This window comes from Athene cunicularia, assembly GCF_003259725.1.
Source record: "Athene cunicularia isolate RWA chromosome 1 unlocalized genomic scaffold, athCun1 chr1_part1, whole genome shotgun sequence".
Lineage (NCBI taxonomy): Eukaryota > Metazoa > Chordata > Aves > Strigiformes > Strigidae > Athene > Athene cunicularia.
Window position 1 is genome coordinate 87,293,257 of NW_020799091.1, and position 26,488 is coordinate 87,319,744.

The following is a 26,488-nucleotide window of genomic DNA, read 5'->3' on the forward strand; positions in this document are numbered from 1 at the left end:
AAGCTTTTAGATTGATAATGTGTTGAGAGTAATAAATTATATTGCAAAGGAAGCAAAAATGTTCATTTCAACGTCCGAAGTAATTTCTCACTCCCCAAACACTGTGAGAAGTATCAGATGCCGTCAAAATGATTTTTCAGTATGATTTGTCTGGACTGAACCCGTCTGTGATTGCAAGCAGCACTTTGAACACAGCACACACTGCACACAATTACATATTATGCACAGGTCTTTGGGGGGCTTTTTTAATCACTTAATTAAACAGAGTCATTTGCAATTGTTTTGGAAGCCAAAAGCTACTGCACCTGAGCAAAATAGTACTGAATGCAATTATAATTGTTCTTCTCAGCCTTCATTTGTCACAAGTTACATCAGCACCTGTGGGTTCACAGAATCAGTGTCCCCACATGGACTTCATTGGGAGTGATGCATTGAGATCACTGGTCTTGCCACCCTATTTCCCCATTCACCGGCTGGGTTCCACAGGTTGGGGCCGTTGCCACACTGTTCTTCCAGGAGTGGATCCACTGTTTATTAAACCTTCCCCCAGAAAACATACAATATTGGGACCAAGTGTGCTGTAGGGAGGGAGACAGTGAACTTGGCACAACGACAATCTAATTACACCAGCAATGCAGAGCGTGAACTGACAAGAGAGAACTTTAATAGTTTCCTCATTCCCATCCATCTCATCATTCTGGGACAACATACAAATGTTATTGGGACTTCATTAGGAAGAAAAAGCCGATGGGAGATAAAAAGCTCTCACAGTTAAACTTCTCATGGCCTTAAGGAGGCCTGTACGCTGAGAGAATTGTTTTCCAGGCCCTGAATGAAAACTGCTATCAAGGTAGCTTCCAATTGGTGTTATGGACAGGTGAAAGATAAGGAGGAAAGGAAATAGGGATTTGCTTACCTGGAGATACTGAAACTGAAGAAATAACACTGCCTTGGATGTAGAACTGAAACAGATTATCACAGCTCAAGTAGCAAAATGGGGCCTGACAACAAGGCTTCAGCAGAAACAAGGGCTGAGGACCAGCTGGTGACTGGAAGACAGAACAAGCTATAAGGTCAGCTTTCATTTTCCTGACTTCTCTGAAACACATATATCAATCTGTGACTAAATATGTTGTGGTTAGATACAATCTCAGTCACAAATATATTTTTATATTGCTTTGCTCTTCCCTCTGTTACCTAAGAAACGTCTGCTTTTCATATGCAGCTGCAGCCATTCCATTTTTTTTTTTTTTTTTTTTTTTTTTTCCAGTTAAGGCAGAGTTTGTCATTATGATCACTGTGCTCTACAACAAGCTGCACATACAAACACAGCCATATTCTACTACATGTACCAGCAGGATTTCTCCAGACATAGTTAACATAAATTGTTATCAGTTTAGATAAGCCTTGGATAAACCAGCTCATCAAAAGCACAAGAGATGGATTTTTATCATCTATTGCCAGTAGGGCTAAATGGATAGGACTACTGATCTGTTGCACTTAGGGCTTTCAGCTGTAGCAGATGCATTGAAGAAGACACCAATAAGTGGCAACTCATTATGGCATCTTTGCATCTCCAATTTTGGCAGCAAGTGGTTGAGATTCTACAGTCCTTATTTGCTTTTTTTTTCAGGCAAAATTACTAGTGAAGTCAGAAGACAGAAATCAGAAAAGTATACTCCAAAATTTTTCTAAATAATTACTGCGAATTGTTTAATTTTATACTGTGTCTACCCCATCCTTAGTGATTTTGCAGCTGCTGTAAAACCTGTTCTTTGTCAGAGAATCCTTTTATTGTTCTTGATTAATGCAGAATTTGTCATTAGAAAGAACATCCTTTAAAATATCTTCCAAAAGTAGCCTGTAAGTAAGCCTTAAATAAATATCATGTAGTGGTAGGAAATGCCCTCTTTGTCTTAGTTTTGAAATGTAATTACATACATTTAACTTTTAGAATAATAATTAACATTGATGATCATTATAAAAATCTCCTAAAAGTCGTAACTTTTAGTTTTAGAAGCAATCAAAAAAACACTGAATAAATCTTTTATCAGAAAATGCTGATGTGTCAAAAACAACTGTTTTCAAAGTGCTTGGAAAATATTCCTAATTTGGTGTTTGAACTTCTGGAATTCCCATCCACAAAACCACCCACCATTAGACACCTTCATAGTAGTCAGTAGCTTAGCAGTAAGAGAAGAAACCTAGGAAACCTACGGCTTGACATTCCCAATTAATTCTGTTATTCAGACCAGGGCCTTGAACCTCAGTGTCCTCCATCCATGTCTGCTTAACCTAGCTAAAACCAGGAGCAGCCTTTAGTTCTTGAGTTTATATGATAAAGTGCCCCATGTCCCCAATGCTTCAGGAGCAAGACACAGTTCAGCTAGTGAGAAATTCCACTGACTTTTCAGGAGACAAAAATCAAAGACTTTCTTGGCTGGAACTCTTTGTATGTCAGCCATATGCCTTCACTGGAAAAAAAATAGGATGTAAGGAAATAGAACAGGATGAACCATTACCTGCATTTAACTTTTCATCACAAGAAAGTACCCACTTAAGTGTAGTCTGCAGCCTTGTGCAAAAGAAACAGCTATGTCAAAAGAAGCCCTCAGTATATTAGTTTCTAAGGTGGGAAGTTCTAATATGGCATAGAACTTACACATGGTCATAAATCAGCTGAAAATCCTAACCAGTAGGATCTTTACTTTTTATCTTTCTGGATGTCTGGGAGAAAATCTTTGAAATTTTATTTATTTTTTTTTTTTTAGATAAGAACAGGAACATTCTTGATGTTAAAAAAACCTCATTAAATACAAAGAAGTGCCATAATCCTCCTTTTTTTAACATCACTCTCCCAACACCCATCAATATTTGGGTCCCACCAACAAAAATTATCATTATGTTATAATTACCAAATATCTTTGTGGTCTTGACAATTTCTTTTAAAAGATCTTCAGAATGCTGAGATATTCCCTTCATTTCTTGTGCTGCTTTTTAATGCTTAAGAATCACAGAATCATAGGATGACTGAGGTTGGAAGGGACCTCTGGAGGTCACATGGTCCAATCCCTGCTCAAGCAGGGCCATCTAGAGCTGGTTGCCCAGGATAATGTCCAGCTGGCTTTTGAATGGATTACAAAACAGAAAGACTTGCATAACTAACATATTATTGATTCTATTTTTAGTCCCCCCAAAATATTCATTTTTAATCTACTTAAACCCGTTTTTAAATCTATTACGTGTAGCAAAAGCTAAAGTTTTTTGCATATTGGAAGCTCAAACAGAAGATAAATGCTATTCGACTGATCTATGGGATTGAGGCCAAATTTGCATATTTAAAACTAAGAAAGTAAACAGATTTGGGACAAAAAAAAATATTATTTTATACTAAGCTTAATATTCAAAGCTAGCAGTGAACATTGAATGCTTATGAGAAAGAATATCAAATCCAAGCAGAAAGCTAGTCCATGACACTTGGCATCCTGCTTTAGGAATGGCAAAATGAGCACTTTGGCATGGCCCAGCAAAAAAATGGAGCTGCTGTGGATCAATGGATTGAAGATGAGGGGCTGAAATGTGGAACTACCATTGGCATTTGTGATATTATTTTTGCAAATATTTCAGACATTCTTAACACATACAGTCCATGGAGGGTTTTGTTTTATGCCAGTTAGATTTCATTAGGATTGACCAAAATTTAGGATGCTATTGACAACTTTATATATATATATATATATATTTGCTCCATTTGGGAGAATTTGGAGCAGTAATTCTACTTAACCACTTCATCATTTTCATGTTAAGGGGAGCCCATTGCTGATCAATGACAAGAGAAACAAGTGTTTATTTATTTAGAAAGCAGTACACATGTTTAAAAAAGTGCAAATCGAAAGATTTTACCCTCTACAGAAAGGGAGAAGGAAGAAGTGAAACAAAGATGAAGATGAAACAGAGGTATGTAAATGACTGGAGCTGGAAAGTAATATCAATTGTCCTTGTTCCTGCACTGGACCATACCTCTGCTGTTGACCTGGAGATGGCTGGTGGGACCAAATAGAGTATTCTTTGCTGAAACTAATGCCGGTAAGCACACACAATCTGTACAAAGCTGAAATAAAACTTCTAATTAAACTAGAGACCAGATACACGTCAAGATGTTTCTCTTGCTGGTTTACTTAGAAAAGATGACAGAAATGCTAGATGAAAGAGAGTGCAGAACTGACAAAGTACACCCATTTGTCTAAGAGCTTTGAACTATTCATGCCTTCTGTCCCACTTGATCCACCTGAACGCTTTCTGACCTGAGTGCCCAAGGTGCTAAGTACCTGTCATTGCCATGACTTTTTGCTCCTATGTGAAACTTTTTTTTAATGTGGGACTCCACTGGATGTACTAGAGTGTCTCAGAATTCTCAGAAAAGCAGCATCTTCTCAGCTAATGTCTGGGACAGCTGGAGATCAGCTTCTCAGGGGAAGGAAACTGAGAACTCTCTACAGTGATCCAGTGTGGGTGTAAATGCTCATTCCTCTGCCCTGTGGGAACTATACTAGGGGCAGCACTCCAAGGCACTTCACTTTACCCTTAACATATCTTTATAGAAATATTTGTAGCTAGTAATGACAGCAGCTTCTCCTCTTCTTGGTATAAGTAGGAGTTAGGCAAATAGAAAATTATGGTTTTTTTCTAACATTTTGCTGCTTTTCGTGTTTTTTGGTGTTTTTTGGTTTGGGTTTTTTTTTTTTTATGATGTTTGAAGACATTATAATCTTCCATTTGAGAACACTGTGCCAGACTGACAAAACACCAGGGCTGAAAGTAGGACTATGTCTACCATTAAATTGCTGGTACTTGGAGCATGCAAAATAAAACTCTTCGTTTGCATTTCAAATAACCTGAAAGGAACTGGTTCATTAGTCACCTTTCACATAATAAAGAAAATAATTTACTTTGGTTGTTTTTCAATGAGGAAAAATGACCTGCTCATTAGTTGTTTGTTCATTTACTGTCATATAATGTGGATCAATTTTTAGGAAATTAATCTGTATTCCAATCTACACAAAAAAAAACCAAAACAAAACCAAAAAAAAAAATGGCACATGTGAAATACAACCAGTCAATTCTATGAAGGTAACAAGGTGAAAATTAACTGTAATCCATCTTTGTTCTAGTAATCATGGGGCCATTCAGAAGCCAAATGCTGGGGGTTTTGCTTAGAGAGGTGATCTGTGTCTATTATTCCATCATTTCAAGCAGAGGAGGGGCAGTTTTCTATTGCACATTAGCATATATATTAGATCCAATCTATGCATTAGTTTTGCATTAGCCTGCGTTGATTGCAACATGAAAGGGGCTAGTAATATCATACTACAATTCCAGTGTAAATGCAGTTATACCAGTGTACCAGCACTTCCTACTGATATAACTTGACCAATTTCTCATACAAACTTTCCTAATATAAGCAACTTCTTGAATTGCTAAGAGAGATGAAGATGTGGAAGTTAATTTGTAGTCAGGCTTCAGTATATGAAATTATGAATAACCTACCACAAAACAAGCTAGAGAGCAAATTTAGAGTCAGGTCATTTGCACAACTATTCATTGGTAAATGCAATTCATGTCAAGTTGCTTGTCTTTGAGTGAAAAGACCTTTGCTTCCCCAAAATACGTTGTTAGGGCAGTAACTATAGATTAATTGCTTGTCTGTAAATTCATACACCATAGCATGTTCTGCACATGCTTATGCCTCTACATTATAGATTTTTCTTATTTTAATGTAATAAAATTAGAAGGAAAAAGGAAATCATTAACTACCTGATATAGATGGACTTACAGTTATCTGAATTAGCTGTTAGCATATCAAGCCCGTACTCATCATTCATGGTACACTGGAAAAATTATTATGTGGTCTGCAATCTAGAGACTGATCCTAAAATAAGACATCTTTCAGAAGAAAGATTAGTGGATATTCAGTTGTGCCAGAAAAGTAAACAAAGGCAGTTGGCATGCAGACACACAAGGAGAGATTTTCTGCTCTTGCTAATTTTGCTCTTTAAAAAGCTGAACGAGACCCAGGTTTTTTGCTAAGGAAGTCAGCACTTTATTTATATTATCTTAAATTTTCACCAGCTTCCCTCATACAGCTTCTTATATGAAAAAATTTGTTACCCCCGAACATTCAGAACTAGGGAGTAATTGCCATAATTTTTTTTTCTATTCTTGTTGTGAGCTGGTTGGATCTGGGATAATAGATCTAATGAGAGTAGTCATGGGGCTCTATTTAAGTCTTAAGAGATGTGCTGACAGAAGAAACAGCCAGGATGGCAACACTTCCGAGCTGCTGTGAACCACCACCAAGTCCCTGGCATAAACAAGGTCTGAGCAATTCCTCCTCAGGGCCCAATACTGTTCCCAGAGGTTTTCTTCAAGCCAGGCTCTTCCCACTAGCTGCAGGAGTGGGCTTTACTGTGAGAAACTGTAACTGCGGCTTCTCTTTTTGCTGTTCTTTTAACTTTCTTGAGGAACAGTAAAGAAAAAACATTTCCTGGAAACCAAGAAGAACGTTAATGTTAATATCATGACCTGGAAAACAGATCATTGACTAACTCAGATATTGATACATGAGCAAAAACAATCACAGAATCATGAACGTTGGAAAAGATGTTGAAGATAACGAATCCAACCGTTAACCTAATATTGACCGTTGTCAACTACACCATGTCCCTCAGTGCTATGTCAACCCGATTCTTAAACACCTCCAGGGATGGGGACTCCATCACCTCCCTGGGCAGCCCATTCCAACGCCTAACAACCCATTCTGGAAAGAAATGCTTCCTGAAATCTAGTCTAAACCTTCCCTGGTGCAACTTGAGGCCATTCCCTCTTTTCCTGTCACTTACTACTAGATTAAAGAAGCTCATCCCCAGCTCTCTGCAACCTCCTTTCAGGTAGCTGTAGAGGGCGATGAGGTCTCCCCTCAGCCTCCTCTTCTCCAGACTAAACACCCCCAGTTCCCTCAGCCGCTCCCCGTACGACCTGTGCTCCAGACCCTGTACCAGCTCCGTTGCCCTTCTCTGGACACGCTCGAGTCATTCAATGTCCTTTTTGTAGTGAGGGGCCCAAAACTGAACACAGGAATCGAGGGGCGGCCTCACCAGTGCCGAGGACAGGGGTCAGATCCCTTCCCTGTCCCTGCTGGCCACGCTATTGCTGACACAAGCCAGGATGCCATTGGCCTTCTTGGCCACCTGGGCACACTGCTGGCTCCTGGTCATCGGGCTGTCAATCAACACCCCCAGGTCTCTCTCTGACTGGCAGCTCTCCAGCCACTCCTCCCCAAGCCTGTAGCGCTGCTGGGGGTTGTTGTGGCCCAAGGGCAGCCCCCGGCATTTGGCCTTATGGAAACTCCTCCAGTTGGCCTCAGCCCATGGCTCCAGCCTGTCCAGGTCTGTCTGCAGAGCCTCCCTGCCCTCGAGCAGATCAACACTCCCACCCAACTGGGTGTCATCTGCAAACTGACTGAGGGTGCACTCGATCCCCTCATCTAGATCATCAGTAAAGATGTTAAAAAGGAGTGACTCCAAAACCGAGCCCTGGGGGACACCCCCTTTGTGACTGGCCACCAACTGGACTTTCTCCTTAGTGCCTATACAATATTTCATCCACGTCTCTGTCCTGATTGGGTGGCCTATACTAGACTCCTACTACAACATCTGCCCTGTTGGCCTTCCCCCAGATTCTAATGCAAAGACACTCCATCTTGTCTTCACTACACTTGTACTCAAAGCAATCCTAACAATCCCTAATATACAGCACCACCCCACCACCTCTCCTTCCTTGTCTGTCCCTCCTAAAGATCTTGTAGCCATCGACTGGCGCTCTCCAGTCATGGGAGACATCCCACCATGTTTCTATAATAGCCATTACATCATAATTTTTCTGTTTTATCATGGCTTCAAGCTCCTCCTGTTTGTTACCCATGCTGTGTGCATTCATATACATGCACTTCAGCTGGACTGGTGTCCCCAGCACCTTTTCGCATTCAGAGGTCCTAAGTCTGGCCTGACCTTTCACAGGTGTTACCGCAGTTACTGATCCATCAATATCCGTTGTATCTTTGTTGTGCTGCATGTCTCCATCCCTTGCATCCACTGAGCTGGCAGGGTGAGGGTCATCGCTGGCACAACAGCCCACAAACTCTGGTAATCTACCCTGGGGCTTATGTCTGGGAGTTCCAGTTTTGTCCCCTTCCCCCTTCAAATCTAGTTTAAAGCTCTCTCATTGAGCCCAGATAACTCCTGCCCCAATGTCATTTTCTTCCTCTGGGACAGGTACATCCCATCTGATGCCAAAAGGTCTGGCATCCTGTACACCAACCCATGATTGAAAAATTCGAAGCTCTGACAGTAACACCAGTCTCAGAGCCACAAGTTCATCTGTTGAGTTCTCTGGTATTCTTTTTCATCCATTCCCTCAACTGAAGGGATGCAGGAGTGCACAGTTTTTGCCCCCGATCCCTTAATCAGTTTCCCCAATGCCCTGAAATCTCTCTTCATTGATTTAGGACTCCTGATAATATTGTCACTACCTACCTGAAAAGCCAAGAGAGCGTAGTAGTCCTTGGGTCTCACTAGAGGGGGGAGTTTAGCTGTGAGGTCCTTCACCTGGGCCCCAGGGAGGCAGCAGACTTCCCTATGAAGGGGGTCCGGTCTGCATATGGGGCCTTTGACACCCCTCAGAATGGAGTCACCCATTACAGTGACTCTTCTCAGGTTCTTTTTAGAACTGGTTTTAATACCTGATCTAGAGCGACCCAGCCTTGGTGGACCTTGATCTTCCCCCTTGTTTGTCTCTTTCTCTTCATCCTTCTTCATTCAAAAGTCCCAGGGCCCCAAATCTATTGAGAAGGGGCACCATGGAGGGTGAGGGAGGTCAGGAGAGGATTTTCCTGCCTCCCTGAGCGGTGGCCTGTTTCCAGCCTCCCCCATCTCTTAGGTCCCCTCCTTCTGCCTGGTAGCCAGAGGATGAGGAATTACCTGCCTCGTTTGGAGCCTCCATTTGCTCCTGTTGCTTTAGGGGTGCTAGGGTGTTACTCCACCCTTTCACACCCCCTAATACTTCTTAATCTCTCAACCTCTTCTTTGAGTTCAGCCACCAGGCTGAGCAGGTCACCCAGCCGATGGCAGCGCACACAGGTGCTGTCCCTGCTGCTCTCCGGCAGGACTGACAGGCTCAGGCACTCCCTGCAGCCCGGGACCTGCACTGCTGCATGTCTGCGTGGCAGCTCCGTCTGGGTAGCCATGTTCTTTCTGGTGATGATTTTGGCCCGTGTGGAGACCATAGTTCAGTCCACTTCTGGAGGACAATAAGATGAAAGTAGCTCAAATAAACTCTAAACCCAGGAAATGGACTGTACCCTGTCTGTTCGTCTTGCCTATGCGAACGGACACGCCAGGCCCTGGTCGCTGCACTCCTGGTTGCTCACGCTCCCTGGGGGCTGCTCTTGCACGTGAGGGCATTGGGCATCATCACTCCAGTCTCCACCCTCTATGAGTCCCCACTGCCCTCGTTCGTAGCTCACTCTTCCCGCTCAAGGGGGGAGGTGGCTTGACATCATGTATAATCACCTATAATGTTATGTGATTTAGAGAAAACAAACAAACAAATAAACAAACAGACAAGCAAACTGTTGCTCATCCAAAATATGGTTTTCTTTTACAAGACTTACATTTTCCTACTTTCTCATTTTTAGTCCTGTCCTTGAGCCACAGTAGACAGTTTTGCAAATGTTTGCTTCACGTAACAATAGGTAACGTAATAACACATAATAAGATGATATCTACATCTGTACATATAGCCTTCTATCAATCAGAAGTGTGCATTTAATTTGAATTGAATGTGATTACATTTTGGGGTTAGATTTATGTTCTAATTTTTCTTTCCACAACTGTACTAGTCTATAGGGAAAAAAAACCTCCAACCAGGTACAGAGTTTTGAAGGTTTCAGCAGAAAACTGATGTCTTGATTGACTATCTCCAGGCATTTCCATTTTCTTTTTTTTTGTCAGCATTATATAAAGTGGGACTATTTACAGAACTCAGCCTTCTCATTTTCCTCTGGAGTAACACTGCTTAGACTGCAACTGGAACTATAGAAAACATTAAAAAAAAAAAATCAGAATACAGTCTAAAATATGGTTACGTATGTCTTATCTTTTTTTCTTTTACACAGTGTAGGGTGATAATGACTTCAGTGACTCAAGATTTTTAAGAAAGGTGATAACTGTTTTTGAACTACATCAGGCTAAATTTGTGGAAGAAAACAGAGGAAAACAATAGATATATTCTAATAGGTCTGAAATAGAAGAAGCAATTTCAAAGCAGTTCTAGACTGGAAATAACTGCTCTGGGTTTAATTTAATTATGTGTTACTCATTTAGACAATCTGAGAGAAAAATGTGGATGGCACAAGTGAGGAAAGAGGGGATGTAAGAAAATGAAGAGATGATAAGGTCATTGTCTCCTGAGGGACAAAAAGAGAAATTAGTAATTATCACCTATGGAACACTGACATATCGAGAAATGGCTTGGGAAAAGCTACAGTGTGCCACAAAAACAGTAACTCAGTTGACTCTATGGCTTTTAACATCTTTGGAGGTCATTTGACTTTAAAAAGCTGTATTTTGTCAATTCCTGCTGCAATAGTGATATCAACAATTCCATACAAAGTTTTATACAAAGATCCAGTCAAGGTGCTTATGTTTAGATGACTTGATCTTATACCTAACATCCATTGAAACCAATGGGAAGATTCTGTCACCAAAACCAGAGTGCTTCATTATTATGATAATTATGATTGCCACTGTTATTGTTATTATTACTAACACTATTACTATTATCATTGTATAGATTGTAAATCAACAATGAGAGAAAAACTGTCTTTCACTAAGATGGGGACATATATTTGGTTTGGAACCTTCATTAAGGTACCTGCAACCAGTGAATGTAATACAAACGCTCTCAGTGTGAATTTATTAAACAGGAGATGCCTTACAATTATGAATTCAAGCCCAGGGTTACAATTGTTCACAAGTCCCCTCAATTTAGCTAAATAACACTGTTTCAAAATTATAAAGAAAAATGGTTTGCAAACTCTAAGTAGGTCACCTCCCACATCATCTCTAAACTGCAGGTAAATTAGCATTCATTTTTTCAAATGGCAAACTGAGGCAGAAGGAGTCACTAAAACTTGGATTCTGCAGAGCTGTTATTTCCATACTTTCTGCTCCAGGGAGATCTTCCCTGGGAAGGATTATATTATTTTAGACTGCTTTCATAACTCTCCAGCACTGCAAACTATGAAAGGGACCAGAGCCCAAAGCACCAATCACATCCAAGGTCTTTTAGTTACATGAGACTCTAGTTACCCAAACCTAACACAAAGTCCCTCTCACCAATGCATCTTGAAGAAAGGAGAATGCCATGTTGAGACATTCCCATATAACTGCTTTCCTCTCCCATCACGAGACAGCAGTTCATACAGGAATAATGGCAGCTGGAAATCAACAAGGAGCACTTGAAGCACAGCAAAACTGAGTCACTAAGGAGAGGCTTGACTTTTAGCCAGAAGTTAGATTAAAATGTACTGAAAACAGTGGGAGTTATTTTAAAGTGATTGCTTTCACTACAGGATTGAACTTTCTCAAGTTCTACCTTATGTGATGTTGTTTTCATCAATTCACTCAGCTCCCAGGAAATCACACAGATATAAACCCAAAATTAGTCAAGTTACAGTTTTGTGGTTAATTGGGGAATAATGCAAAACCTAGGAAAGTAGGAGTCTAAAATGTTATGAAGCTGAGGATTTCAGAAGTTAATTACCGCAACATTTAGATAATCCTCAGCAAGATAAATCATCTAATAGAGACCTCCTTTCCCATATTTTGTTGATATTTCACAACGTGCTTCAGGTTTACTAACAGGTTTTTCACATAAATCCTCTGCTTGCTTTGTCACCACTGGCAAATTTCTCATCTTCTGTAGTCATCAAGTGTCACAAACTTGGTTCTTTTTTTCTAACTTCTCTCTTCCTTCCTTTTTCCCCTCAGTATTGCCATTAAATCCTGGTGCTACTTCTTATATATCTGAGAAATCCAGTCGTTCCTCTCTGTCCCTACCAGCAAAACATGAGTTCTCACATATTTTGCTTCTTTGCTGCAGCAGAAAAACTTCAGTTAATAGTGTTGTCATTAAATCCAGATCATACTCATTCCTCTCAGCAAAGGAATGTAATATCAACTCCTCTTTGTCTTCTCTGCCTCCTTCTGCTACTCAGCCTCTCCTGCCTTCCGTGTCTCTGCCTTTTCAGCTGATGTCCACTGATTTCCTCCCATCACAAAGCAATCCTGCAGGACTTCTCAGACTATTGGTTTCATGTGTTCCGCAGTGTGGCCAGTTACCTATATTGCCCATTACTTTTTGGGGTCTGCTACCCTTTATGAAGTAAATCAAGTAGTTACAAAACAGGAAAAAAGAGGAAATTGTGATTATGGAGAGGCAAAGTCAATGGGAAGGTGAGGACAGAAGTTTCATATACATATAAGAACATACATATATAAATATATAAATATAAAAAAATAAATATGTATACATATACGCAGACATATACATCCATGAGTCAGTGGAAGGGTTGTGCTGGGAGCATTTTGAAATTCACCACTGAACTGGTTAAAACTTTTAAATTTTTCCCTCTCCTATCCTTGCACTCTCCCTTCTGTTTGAACCACTGAGACTTGGAGAACCCATACGATGACACATGTTATTATTGACAGCAATAAAGTGCCTTTCCCTCATCACATTTACATGCCATACCATTGTATAGGAGGGCAATCATAAAAATAATATTTTCAGCCCCAGAGACTGACCTTTTTTCCAGATTTGCTACAGAGAAGCAGCTTTAACTGGCAAGTATTTCTCCTGTTCCCTCTGAACTTACTTCAAGAGCTTAAAAATGCTACGAACCCCACTGATCAATGTACCAGGTGAATTCCATAGAGTGAGACCCATTTTCAGTTCATCTTATTGGGGAAAGGGGAGGAAAGAAGAGACAAGAGGCAAAAACTTTACAAGAGGCAAGCTTGTAAGCTGTGATTCTTTAACTTCAGCACTTCTTCAGGGACCTTTGTATATGACAGAAAGAAAAACCACCGTAAGTTGTTAAAATAGAGTGATAAATTCTCTTTCCCAATTTCTGTGAGTTTTACAATTCCCAATAATAATATATATCAGGTTTAGAGTATATTTCATCTTCAAAATTTTGAATTAATTCTTATTATTTTTCTCCTGGAGCATTTTCTTGCCTTTCATTCATCTTCAAGAAAACTTTCTATCTCTCTACTTTTCATTAAGAGTCTTATCTCATTCCCATCAAAGTAAATGGAAAAATAGTGCTTGTGTCACAAAAGAAGAAACAGGCACTTGGATTTCTGCTTCTCCTCTGGGATTTTTTTTACTTAATTTGTTCCTTTTTCTTTTCTGTTTCTGTCACCTCAGTTCCCTTTTCAAATTTTTAACTCTTTTACTTAGCTTGTTTCAGTACATCACTTATTCTGTTTTCTATTCTGTTGATCCTGTTGCCCTTTATTTTCTTTAGGTATTTTATTAGTGTTACTTGTCTGAATCTGTCCTATCTCGCTTCTCCTTTTACTCATTCCTTTTTTCTCCCTCTCTATATATTTCTTCCATTACAACAGATATTATGGATTCATGGCCACATGTAGAAAAAACGTAATTTTATGGAGTTCTTTTTGTGAATAGAGTCAGACAAAGAAGGAATCTTCAGGCATATGAATAAATCTATTTTGCCTCCAAAATATGCTTACCAGATATTTTAAAATTATTTTTCTGAAAATACAGACCTCTGTGAAATTCAGTGGTGCCAGGAATGAGCATCATATATAAAAAAAAAAACCAAACCTGACCAACATCTCTGAAAAATTTTGTGGAGAGAATGAGTACAATGCCTGAGGTTTTGAGAGATACTGTGTTGTGTGGGCACTGTTCATTTGTCTGGTCGGATTTCTTTACAAAGGCTGTTCTTACATTTTTGCTGTGGTGGCATTACTGGTCTGTGTTGGCAGTGTAAATTAAAACTGAACATCACATTTCTCATATATATATATATATATATATATTAAAAAAAAAAAAAAAAAAAAAAAAAAAAAAGGTAAAACCGCTTGGAGCAATTCCTGAATAAAATGCCATCACCTTTTGTTCTGAGATGTGCACAGCCAAAGGAGTTTTTCCTGTTTTGCCTCCCACATTTTGAGGGCATATACAGTCAGAAGCTGATTTTAAGCTGATTTTAAACAACTGGAAGTAATGCTCAACTGCTGTACCAAAGGGCAGAATGAAGCCGTTGATATTTATCTCACATTTCCTATACTGCTGTTCTGAATGTCACAGGTAGTTAAGTAGGATAACTGTGTGCCACTGTTTCAAAAGACACCACAGATTCCTAGCATTTCCCCAGGAAATGCACATTTTAAAGCACTCTTTTAAAAGTTGACATACCAAGGCATATATTTTTTCATTTTCTAAAAGCATCTGGGATTTTTCCTTTTTCTAGAGTAGCTGTTATACTTCTTTCTCTCCTTCTGTTTTTTGGGGGGGTTTTTTGTTTGTTTGTTTTTGTTGTTGTTGTTGTTGTTGTGTTTTTTTGTGGGGTTCTTTTGTTTTTGTTTTTAGGGGGGTTTTTTAAGGTAAATGAGATACTGCCTTAGAGCCTGGGACAGGTTGAGAACTGAGGAAGTTACCCTTCTACAGGCTTCTTTGACCCTGCAGTCTGTGATGCTGTTTGACAGGAGGAAGAATAAGCTATGAATACAGGTAAGAGCCACTGAAGCTTAACAAGCTTTTTCCCCAAAGAAATGTGTAGACAGTTTCAAGCATGCTCCAAATAAAGAGGATAGAAGTTAGCACCGTTCAGACATGTGAGTATGGAGCTGTGCTCCCAGTCATTCAGTGGGGTCTGGAAATGGAGCTGGCTCGCTGCCCATGCTTTGGGCTGCAGCAAAGCTGGGTCCTCACTGCTGGCACTGAACTGTGTAAATAAATACATCTATGTTTCTCAAGCCCTACAGCTGCAGGAATTTGGGGGCAATGATTTATAATGTTCTATATAAGAAGGGTTAGTGGGTTTGATTGCACTAAGATGAATGAGGAAAATTGAGGGGTGATAGGCCCATCTAGTAATTAGATGTGAAACCACCAGAAACTCAGCCACAGCTGGGCATCTGTTAAACACTAGTTCCCAGTGACTGAACAGACTGAAAGAATCCTTTTTTTTTCTGGTTTCTGACAGATACAACAGGTGAGAAAAGGAGGGAGCAAAAAGCCATATTCATAGGCAGATCCACAGATTATGTTTTCCTGTTTGAAGAGTTTCTTCTCTCTTGAGAGTCATGAAGTATGCATAACCAGTTCAGTTAAAAGCTATATTAAATTGCTTATGTGAGAAATGAATAAAAATTCCAGACTTATCCAGTTAGTATCAGAAAAATTTATCTGAATAAACAAAACCAGGAATTTTAAGATATAACAACTTTCATGCAGTATTCAAAATACAGTGATCTAAAATTTTAGTAAGTTAGTGTAAATCAAATTGATGATATTTTAATTCTGAAATATAATACCTGTGCTATTTTTAATTACAACACTTTGAATTCATAGCTGGAGTTGATTTTAAATTATTTTGCTGCATATGCAATGTAAACAGGTGGTTTATGTGCTGTGTCAGCTTTTTCTATTTTTTATGTTAGGGTGTTATTTGCCTCTTTTGGGCCTTCTTACATTTGGGTAAATTGTCTAATGAGGCTAGGGAGTGTGGAAAGACGAACATCAAAATAGAACTGAAACTAAGAGGTAAGTGACGCTTCGCCTACCTTAATTCTGTAGATATGCAATGTGTAGAGAATTGCAAAGGACTCATAAGTCCTGACTGTGGACTGTGAGATCCTGTTCCCATCTTCATTGCATTCTTTCACTTATTTATGTACGGGTAACATCGAGTTCACCATTTCTCAGCAACTGCCTATTCAGTATCCAGCTCCTACCAGTCAGTGCAGAGCAAATGTGAAGTGTTAGCCTGTATGGTACTTGGAGATCTACTTGAAGTGTTAGGCTGTCACCTACTCGCAGATCTATGAGGCTTAGCATAAACTGTATACCAAGTCCCTGCACTACTGACATGGATACCATATGTTCATAAGAAATAGTTTGGCTCATATGTAGCTGAACTTCTCAATAACTAACCAGAAATTGTCCCTCTGCAAGACAGGAATCATCACAGGGACAAGGTCAAAGATGCTGAAAGGTAGAGATGGCCCTCACAAGTCAGTCGCTGAGGTGTTAATATTCTCACCATTTATTTATTTATTTTAGAGTGCAAAATCTGCACTTTAAAGTCCAAAATGTGGCAAGCTCTGTTTCCTTCCAGGAAGATGTCAGCTTTGTAATTTAGCTAGTAAAGGGTACAACAGGGATAGATTAACACTGTATCGTCCGACTTGATCTGGTGTACCTACGGCTATTGCCAGTGGAGAACTGTAATTTTTCCCTTACACTCCCTCACATTAGAATGAGAGTTTACATCTTCCCTTTTTTAGATCAGTGTTATTCATAATTCCAGCTACTCTGATTGCTAAGGAAGACATCAGAGAGTACTGGATATTAGAGGTATTGGAAGAAGTCGTACATCTACTCACAAGTGGGATATTTCCTGCTTGGAAGAAGTAACTCCTACATTTCTCCCCCATGAAAGAGCTCAGCAGGCCAAGAGAGTAAAAGAGTACAAGGCCTGCAATCCCCTGTGTAGCCATGAAAGGACCAAAGCAATAAATACCTATCATGTATGATCCAAGTCATGCCAACTACTAGCTAGCATAGCTCATATCAGAAAACACAGAGGAGGTTACTATAACACCCTTCTACTCCATTTGCATTGAGTGAAGGCGAGTAAATTCAAAGGCAGCTCTTTGTGTTTCATATACTATTCTGTGATTGTTTTTCCAAAAGCTGATGAACTTGTTTAAATGCATTATGCCATGGTCTCTAAAGCCTGTTTGCCTTTTTGCTTTACTTTGGCAACTCAATGGAACATAAAGAAGCAGAAAGCATGCATGTGCCAAAATATCTAGCAGGTCATTTCTGTGAGAGTAGAGCTGAAAAGTACAACTTACACTGATGATGAGCTGCAACCAGAACACTTACAGTACCTAAAGTGCTCATCTCCTTTCATTTGCTACAGAATTGCAGATCATATAATAGCAGAGGCTAGGTAGATACAGAGTGAAATGAGTGTCATTTATCTTTGAATGTCAGGATATGTTACACTTGATGTCTACATTTTGACACATCGTGCTACACCACATCATTTTTTAACATTGCTTTAACCTGGAGTATTACAGTGATCAGAAAGTTGAAAGTGAATATGGATATGGAAAGACAAGTCCTCCAGGAATACAGACACAAATGATGCAAAATGATGGTGACTGTAATATAAGTCCCTATTCACTTCCTACGGACAATTCCAGTACAGCAGATCATGTCCAAAAATATTTATTCCACTTCATCCTTCTTCTTCATACCCTTTACAGATTCCTTCTTTTTCCCTTCTGCCTAGAATGACACTAACAACACAACTTGTATCATAAGCAACTCTTTCCTCCCTGCTTTATTTTTAAATACCGTTTGATTTAATAATTCCATACTAGGTTCCTTCATCTGTTTTACACCCTTCTATAATGAGCTAATTAAAGACATATGAGCTCTCTTTATTATGGCATATGGAAGCTGTTCTTTTTGCATTTCTTTTTTGTTTCTGCTGTGAGTCAGACCTTTCTTTCCTCCCACAGTCTTCTCTTACTGGGTTGTGGGGTGGGGTTTTTTGAGATGGGGGGCAGAGAAAGTTATTCTGAAGCTAGTTCCCGCTTGTCTTCTGGAACTCTACTTCAAGCTTCTCCAAGTTCCCTAGGGGTTTTTTTGCCTTGTCAAATCACCAACAGCACTTGGTTTAGCTGCCTTGCTTACCAAAAAAGAGAAACCCTCTGCTGCTCTGCTGAGCATGAGCCTGCTGTATTTGATTTCTGGAGGAGAATAAATGGAATTTCATATTCCTTTGCAACAGCAAGCCCCAGTACTGGCCATTTGTTCTTCCTGTGAAGGAGTTCCATAAGTGCTGTTGCTTTCTGCTTGTGTTATCTCTCATTCATCTAACAAATCTCACTGGTCAGCTCTGGAGGTATGGAGTGGCAGATGTCTGTGGCCAGACTCCTAAAGGCACTGGGAAGTTGTATTTTACTGCTATACGAACTCAGTTTTCCCCCTGCATTTGGCTAGCATATTCTCCTAAGGTGAAATGAAAACCTTGGGAATCCAGATTTTTTTTGGAGAAGAGCAGCTTCCTGGTGGGATGCAAGGAAAGTTCAGATCTTTTCTGGGATACGAACAGTATGCTGGTGGGTGTCCTCCTTCTCAAGTTTCAGGCTGAAGAAAAGATCCAAAATTTCTAAAGTTCCACATTTCAATCCACAGCTTGCTCAAGACCAACCCATGATCTCCATCTGGGCCTTTAATTTTTCTGGGTCCTTTCTGGCTCTGGAGATATTAGAATAGATCATGCAGCTCAGTTGTGCTAGGGTAGTTTGAAAATTATGTTAGACTCTGCTCAAGTAATATGATTTTACTTGATGAGTTTCTGTGACAAAAGATTATACTAAATTAGTGTTTTCCATCTCCATGTTCCCTTTCTGTTTTCATCAGCTATGTGTGCTTCATACTTATAAGAAGACTAAAGTTGCAGGAGGGAGGAGGAGCTGAGGAGATTACGTGGCAGTAGGAGAAATGGAAAAGCCAACAAGGGATAACTAGGTCTTTAAATCGTCTTTAATCCCATCATGTTACCATGCAGTTCACACTCCATCATTATATGTTCATTTTACCTCTCCCATGTATTGTTTCAAATTGTGTTTGTACAATATTCGGTACGATAGATCTCTGATCAAAGCTACTATTGGGATGCACATGCTTCATTATAAATTTAAGTCTCAGTGGTGCTTGACTAAGAGGTTGACAGGGCTGTAGGGATTATAGAGTGTTCAAATCCATGCAGGAATCATGGCCACAGATAGGCTATATGAATCTTTTCCTATTGCCTTGAGAAATAGTACATACTCTTTGTCACTAGGAAATTACACGTAGCAAGAGCTATATTTTAGTAAGCCTGGATAATTCAACAAAATTGTATATAATTCTTGCACACCCCCTCAAAAAGACTCAAATTTGTAACAAACTATACTGGGAAAAAATGTAACACAATACCACAGATATCAGATACACTTAGAAAATATTTACTCCTAGTAGATTTCATTTTCTTTCCTTCTTTATTATATTTAACTTAATTTTCTGTTAAGTTTTGGAGCCAATATTGGTCAACTGCTTATTAATGTGCTAGCTAATGCTTATCACTGGTTACAACTGAAGACTAAACAGGTAGTTTCAAACAGCAATTTCACTAAAAATATCTGTTTGCAAAGGCAACTTGTCAGTGTGCTCTTGAGATTGAGCTGTAAATTGTCAACATCTGGTTGTACAGAATTATTATGGTAAGTAGAAGCACAGAGATACTCATCAGCACATAGCTATGGAGATGCAGTGTCTTCCAGAGAACTCTTATGGTAAGACATGCAACTTTCCTTCTGCACACACACTGTCACTAAGAGAGGACAAGTCAGGAAATTGGTAGCTATCCCCCTCTTGAACAACTCATACTGCAAGGAGTGGGAGAAACGTAGATTTGTTGTCTTCCCTTTCCTCCACCTCCCCTTGAAAGCAAGAGGTCCCCCAACCATACTTCCAAGTTGTTTCTTTGACCACAGCAACTTGGGAGAGCTATTTAGAAAAGAGCAGTTTTATATGAACCAATGTTCTGGTCAACTCTTAACTTGCACATCACAGACTCTTGTCTTTGTATCAACAGGAAGGTATTTTCACCCATGCACAATTTTAGTGTGTAATGATGTACAGTCTCTTGTATAGCTCCATAAAATAATTTTCTGTTCCCTGCTTTCAGAAAATGTATTTTGTAGTTGTAGTTGGAAATGTAGCTATCCTAAAACATCTTCCCTATTCATTCATGAGACAGATGTATAGATGTGTGTGTTCTGAATCCCTGGTGCATTTCATATCTTCTCTGCACACCTGGAGAAGGAACCTTTTTGTCCCAGTATCCTGAGTGTTATAACATCTTTATATTTGTTGGCTCAATAGGAAGATTTGTATTATGTATTATATCAACAGTTCTGAAATGAGATTAAAAAAAAATGGGAAAAGATGGAAAACAATAGACCTTTGCATCTACTAATACTGGTTTCCCAGGTTACCTTAATCACATGTTATTCTATATGGACAGCCAGCATGTTACCCAGAGAATTGCCTAAAACAAATAATTTCCTTGGGGAAAGAGATTTTGTTTTTAAAACAGTTCAGTCACAGATCAAAGCCAGGGGATCTTTAAAGCTTAGTAATAGAAAAGTGGCAGTAAAAATGGCATTGCAGGACACTACATTTATTCTCCCACCATGACTTCTGCACTGCATTTTATTTCACAAGTCAAATCAATGAGACAGAGCGTTTACTTGGGCAAGGCAATACATGAAAGTCTCCATGAAAAATTCATAATCATGTTTGCTATATTAGAGCAGTAAATGAGTTTAAGGGGACATATAAAATTGATAGAAGTTTTAAACTAGTGTAATGTGATTAAATCTGGCATTTTCTGTATGAGATTATGCTGAGAGTTAATGCCATAAGAAAATTAATTTCTGATCACGTGACTTGTATTACTATTGTTGATTTTTATGCTGTTACTTAATTTATTCCCCATTTAGTTCTCAGACTGCAGTAAACTACAGTACTCTTCTAGTTATGTTTATACACATTATTATTTCTCTGACATTATGTACAAATCTGTTAAAATCTTCCTGCCAGAAAAAATTGGGCTGAATTAGTAACATATACAAGAAACCTCCAACTGGATTCTGCAGCATCTTCAAGGATTCTTTTGCAGTGGCAATCGGGACAGTGTGCCCATTAGGTTTTCTCTTTCTTGGGTTAATGTATTGAAACAAGCGTATCATAGGATGTAATTTGTCTATGGCTCATGCTCATCTAGAGACAGCCGAGCTAGATATAAACACAGCAGTATGAGTCATAAAAATAGTGTATCTTCAGCACACACACCTTGAGAAAACCCTAAATTGTGCTCAGTATCTCACAATGACTTTGTTTCTGGTACCTGAGCTAAGTTAATATAAAGCTGACTGCACTGAAAGACATAGACATAGCCTCTTAGTGCTTATTGTTGTAATCATGCTTTCTGAGCTTCACAGGTAGCTTCTGAATGTTCTTGTGTTATGCTGAAGATTATTTAATGGCCTTTCTTTCTGATCTTAAAATCAATGAAACATTAGAATTGCTGATTGTATAAAATAACCATCTCCAAGAAGCTGATTTTATTCTCACTTATATTACTGTATGTCTGTTGATATATTGATATAGGCACATATATCTAAATGATGATACATTTGATTGTTGATATAGCTCTGTTTATATTTTTTATATATATAAATATATAACTTTCATATAAATATGTTATATATATATATATATATATAAGGCAACCAGATCCACACACATCAGTGTCAGTTCAGGAAAGATCTTTTGGAGACAATACATCCTTTTCCTGACCCTTATTTCTAGAATAAAGTATGCCCAATTTACTTACTGAAATGTTTGCTTCTGACATAGAGTGATAACATAGTTGTTCTGCAAAATGGTGGTTTAGAAGCCCGATCTGAAATGCAGAAAATGTATACCTCCAGACAACTATTTCAATGAGTGACAGATCTTTTGATTCTGCCGCCATCTCTAAAATTCCCTGGCTGTAACTAAGAATGTTGTATAATAACTCCAGCAAGCAAAAAATATGGAAGAATGTCTCAAGGAGCTCCTTTTTTAAAAAAGTAGTTCTCTATGAGATTCAGACCAGTAAACAGGAACCAAGGTTTCCAGTTTGTTTTTTTTTCCCCTGGCAATGACAAGTTAGGGAAGAGAGAGGCATCTCCCAAGATTACTGTTTTCAAACACTTTTTTTCAAAAATTTTTTTTTAAACTTATAAAACATGGGTTCCTACTTGCACAAAAAACCTTCATGGATGGTTGTCCACCCATGCATTGATATAATCAGGGATGATGGTGAGCGGGACCTCTTTTTTCTTGCCTTATTTGTGATTTTTTTTCATAAGTACCTGTGTTCTGGCTTTTATAATATCCTCCAGGACAGAAAGGCTTATCTTGTGGGGTGACATGTACTGTGGGTGGGCCACTGAATTGGGCCAAGAGACCACCAAGTGAGTAGAGAGGGGCAGGAGAAATAGTAATCCAATAAGCAGAATGACAGAAATGAAATAGTTATGTGGTTTCTGGATGCAAAGGGCTTCAGGGAGGATTTTTGGAGAGTCCAATAGGGAACCTGCTCTGATCAGGAGGACAAACAGGACTGCAGGAAGGGGGGAGTGCTGGGAGGGGTCAAGGGCATTTGGGGTAGCATATAGCATCTGTCCATCTTTGTCTACTCCTAGTGGGTAAATCTTTCAAACAGGGACTCAAGTGAGTGCATGTACCTATCCACTAATTGCATACTAGCTAGTCCTTCTTTCTCTCTCCCCCACTCTCCTAAAACCTCAACTACTTTGCTTTTGTGATCTGCTGTGGGAAACAAGGCAGCACAGGGAAAGGCTCTGCAGCAGCCAGTCTACAGTCAAGAGCCTTGGCTCAGGGTCCCTGTGCTGGCACAGCACAGCCCTGTCCTCCAGGCAGCATCATCCCTGCGAAAGACTGCAGCTCTACTGCTGGGCTGCGTCAGCCCAAGGGTGGACTCAGGTCCTGGTTATTTCCCTTCAGAGGTGATGTTTGGTTCAGTCAAGCCATAAGTAGTAGGTGAGGGGAGCTGCAGTTGTAATCCCTGCTTTATGTGTGTGTGGCCACTCGTTTGCTGTGGGGATGAGTCCCAGCACCATGCAGTCTCTGATCAGACACCATGTGGTGGATATCAGGCAGGCCAGATATCTCAGTCCTGGCTTAAAGCACCTGATGTCATTAGCTGCAAAGGGCAGAATTTGCAGGTTACCTCAGCCAAACTTGAACTTGGCTGACCAGCTAGTTCAGTTACAAAATATACATGATCAATATGCACATAACTCAAAAGTAACTCCCAGTAAACTAGAAAGCCTAAGTTTCACCTTAAAGGGTCTTCATGAAACCCAGCTTTTTGCCCCACAGCTATAAAGACATCAAGTTTGATTCATCTTCACATTAAGTTATGCTAGTATAATTGCATTTCTTCCAGTGGATTTACATAAATGCAAATTAGGCTTACTCTATCTTGCATGCAAGTAATGAGATTTTTCAAGTTCTGTAAGTCATCATCTCTTCCCCTTTAATGACTTAATTCTCTTACTAATTTAGCTATAAGTACTAGGAATAAAACAAGGTAAAATGTGATGTTATCATATAGAGTCTCATGTTTCATTTTTCCACCTATGTTTATAACTCTTGAGGTTCATCCTAAGGATCAGAGAATACAAAATAAAGCTCAGGCAAGTTTTACTGTCTTTCACATCACAATGGCAAAGAGTAGCATTTTTTCAATGCTTTTGCTATCAATACCAATTCCTCAGCAAAGACCCATTTTCACTCAAAAGGTTTTTGTGAATCTCAACAAAACCACTGTAGTGATTTCGTTTGCAGTGAAACCTAAGAAACAATCGTATTTCACATAGCAATAGGCAACATTTAAAGTAATATATTGTACGTATTACTGGGAACAGTTTGTTCAGCTCTACTGCAAGCCAAGCAAGTAATTAACCACAAAAGGACCTGACTGTAGTGTGCATGAGAAGGTGTTAGTCTCATAACCTTTTCGGAGATAAGTTTTTCTGGATGCTTCGTTTTTTGTTTTGTTTCCCCTTTGTTAGCAACGTGGTGACTGAACCAGTCCTTTCATAAAACCCACTAATCTGACTTCTACGGGTACAAACCCAAGTAACCTGGGAAGATTTGAGATCAGTCTGGAGAATTTCATGCTACATACTATCCACAAGTTCAGAAATCCTGCTATGCAGAGTTGATGTTCCTTTTTCCTAGGGAGTTAGGTCCCCGAGACTAGAGCTTGCTTCAGCTGCTGCCATGTGTTGGCAATAATACCACCTTCTTTCGTGTTGTGTTAAAACGTCTATTCAGTTTCTCTTGCAATCATGTAAGCCATGTTATACATTTACTAACAAATATGTGTATTTAAAGCGAATAAAACTTATGATCCTTAGACAGGTTTTCCACAATCCACTGTTGGAGGAGCTCAAGCTGAGTTTAAAAAGAAGTGGATAATCTTATGAGCAATGTTTGCACTTACACACGACAATCTGGGTAATCAAACTTTATGTGACAGAGGATAAAGTAAATCACATTCAAGTAATAATTTGTAAGCGTGGAGAGCATTGCAAAACATGAACAGGTATATTATATTACTTTAAATGTTGCCTTTTGCTGAAATATCAGTCAGCGGTCATTGGCAGAGCTTGAAACAGCATTCATCTGACCAAGCTCAACATTCCACTCTGAAAACATAGCTCTCAGCCAGCTTTAATTACACCCTACTTTGAATAAATTCCAGTGTCAGTGTCTAACAATGACAATAAAAGTATTTAGGAAAAGACATAGGAGAGCAAATCGTTGCGAGGCACATGACTCCTCTAATTCATAGGCATTGTTAGTGTGGGCAACATCATTAAATAATTTATCGGAGTCAAAAAAGTTCTCTGTAAGCAGATGGTCAACAATTGCATGATTTTATTTAGGTTTTGATTTACATGCTGGTCTGAAAAGATTTTAGTTTATTTCATTTTAGATTAAAATGAAGAAGACAGTTTGTTAACTGCATTCTTGCATAGATAATCTTATATGCTGAATTATCTCAGGAGGATATGTTTTATTAATGCATATGGTTTGCTTTTAACATATCTTAATTTGCATTCATGGCAAGAGGTTTCAGTCTTTCTCCTGCACTCTGCCTGCCACCATCACCCTTTGGTAGAAGATGAAAGAACATTTAGTCTGATACTGACTTGAATGAGTATTTCTGAACTAAGTTTACTATCAGGACCCTGAGTGCACTAATTGGTCTTGATGACCCTGACCAACATCACCAGTGACCTTCTCTCGTGCACCCTTGTCCTGTTTGCCAAGGAGCTGCCTCTAAGCTCAGGCCTTTTCCTGGTCCTGGCCTGAGCTATGTCACTGCCAGCCCTGCACCCAGCCCAGTCCCTTGCCTGCCCCTGCCTCACCAGCCCTGGTCACCATCCCCAGCCCAATTTTTCTTGAGACCTCCAGCGGGATAGGGACACTGCAGGAGGCAACTGCCCCACTACCCCACCACTACCTGCCCTAGTCACACTGCACCCTGATAATCCCTTAGACATGGAAATTTTTAACAGTTAAAACTTTCCATGAGAAAGTTACAGCTGTGATGAACATTTATCAAAAAAGCCTTCAGGTAGTTCCATCATGGCTGATGAATGGCTCTCACGCATTCATATAAAAGACTGGGGCTGTGACTGACACCCTCTTTCTGGTCTGGAATGGGAATTTTAACCCAGATCACCCAAATCTAGGGGTGATTTTGTGTATATGGATATGGAGTGAGTAGGTGACAGCTCCTCTCAAACCCAAGAAGTATTTAGGCAGCATAGCAAAGTGCCAAAGGGACTCCACAGCCTTCCAGTGCAGGTGGACCTTTCATCTGTCCTTTCATGACAGGAGATCTGGATGAGCACAAAATCTCAGACTTCCCTCTCCAACCCTAGAAACATGACTGGGGCAATGTCTCAGCAAGAGTTGATATTGTCTGATAGTACCAAGGAATGCCCCTCTGGCCAGGAGAAGATCAGAGATTTCATCTCAACTCAGGATGGCAGTTTCCAAGTGGGAGGAGATACCCTAATTTTGAGACCTGACAGTTGGTCTTTCTATAGAATCAGACAGCCTCTGCCTTCACACAGCCACAAGCACATGATGTCCTCAAGCAGTCCATAAAGGGGACATCAAGAAATATTTCTCCTCAGAAATTTGGACAGAGCCTTTTCCTTTTCAAAACTAAAGTAAGAGAGAGAATGAATTCCTGGCCTTTACCTGACAATACTAAAGCTGAGAAGTGTATCTGCAACCCAAATGTTAGAGTGATATGGCCAGCTGTCCCGTCTGAAGTGATGATTTTATTTTTTTTTTCAGTCAGGTGTCCTGTTGTTTTAATGAATAAATACAGGATGTCATTTGTCTTTCATTATGGCTTTAAGCCAAATATTTTTAAATGACTTTT